This window comes from Ictidomys tridecemlineatus, chromosome 2 (genome assembly GCF_052094955.1).
Source record: "Ictidomys tridecemlineatus isolate mIctTri1 chromosome 2, mIctTri1.hap1, whole genome shotgun sequence".
In the NCBI taxonomy this organism is placed as follows: Eukaryota; Metazoa; Chordata; class Mammalia; order Rodentia; family Sciuridae; genus Ictidomys; species Ictidomys tridecemlineatus.
This window is the reverse complement of record NC_135478.1, coordinates 121,965,949-121,966,682: the sequence shown is the minus strand read 5'-3', so window position 1 is coordinate 121,966,682 and position 734 is coordinate 121,965,949.

Sequence of the window (734 nt, the reverse complement as noted above, 5' to 3'; positions counted from 1 at the left end):
TGTTATTATCACATCCTCATCCCCACGGTTGAGCCACCCACACTCGGCTGCGGCCTTGAAAGTCAGGGGTGCCCCCAGGTGCACAGAGCCTCCTCCCAGTCTCACTCCTTCTCAGTGTGGCCACATCCAACCACTGATGGGGGCAGAAAGACCCAGCACCTTCTCCCCTCTCTGGACAGCTGGACAGGCAGTCCCAGCTCCCTCAGAGGGACATCAGGGCTTCCACTGAGATGGCCTCATGGTCTACTGTCCCTGCCCACTCCCATTTGTTGACTTTCCTTTCCTGCTATTGATCCCAAGAGTGTGCCTCATAAACCCCCTGCACATGAGTCCCCCTCAACCAGGACTGCCATGCTGCTGCGTGGACGGTCAGAACAGCGGCGAACACAGGCCAGGTACAAATGCTTCGAATGGAGGTGCAACTGCCCCTGAATTCACCTGGGCAGGAGGTGGAGGCTGGGCCCTCTCACCAGCCCTCGAGTACAGAGGGCAGGGCGTGGGGAGCTACAGTGACGGAATCAGAGGGTCCTGCCCCCGAGGGTCTCCTAGTCCATGGAGTCCTGGGGCTGATGAGGTGCCCAGCAGATGCCTTACTCCTGGTCCTACTGTGCCCGCCTCCCCTAGAACAGGTTAGAAATGCAAATTCCTGGGTCCCGCCCAAGAACTACTGAGCCGGAAAATGTGGGGCATTTCTCAAGCCTTCCAGGTGATTCTGAGAGATGCCCAAATTGGAT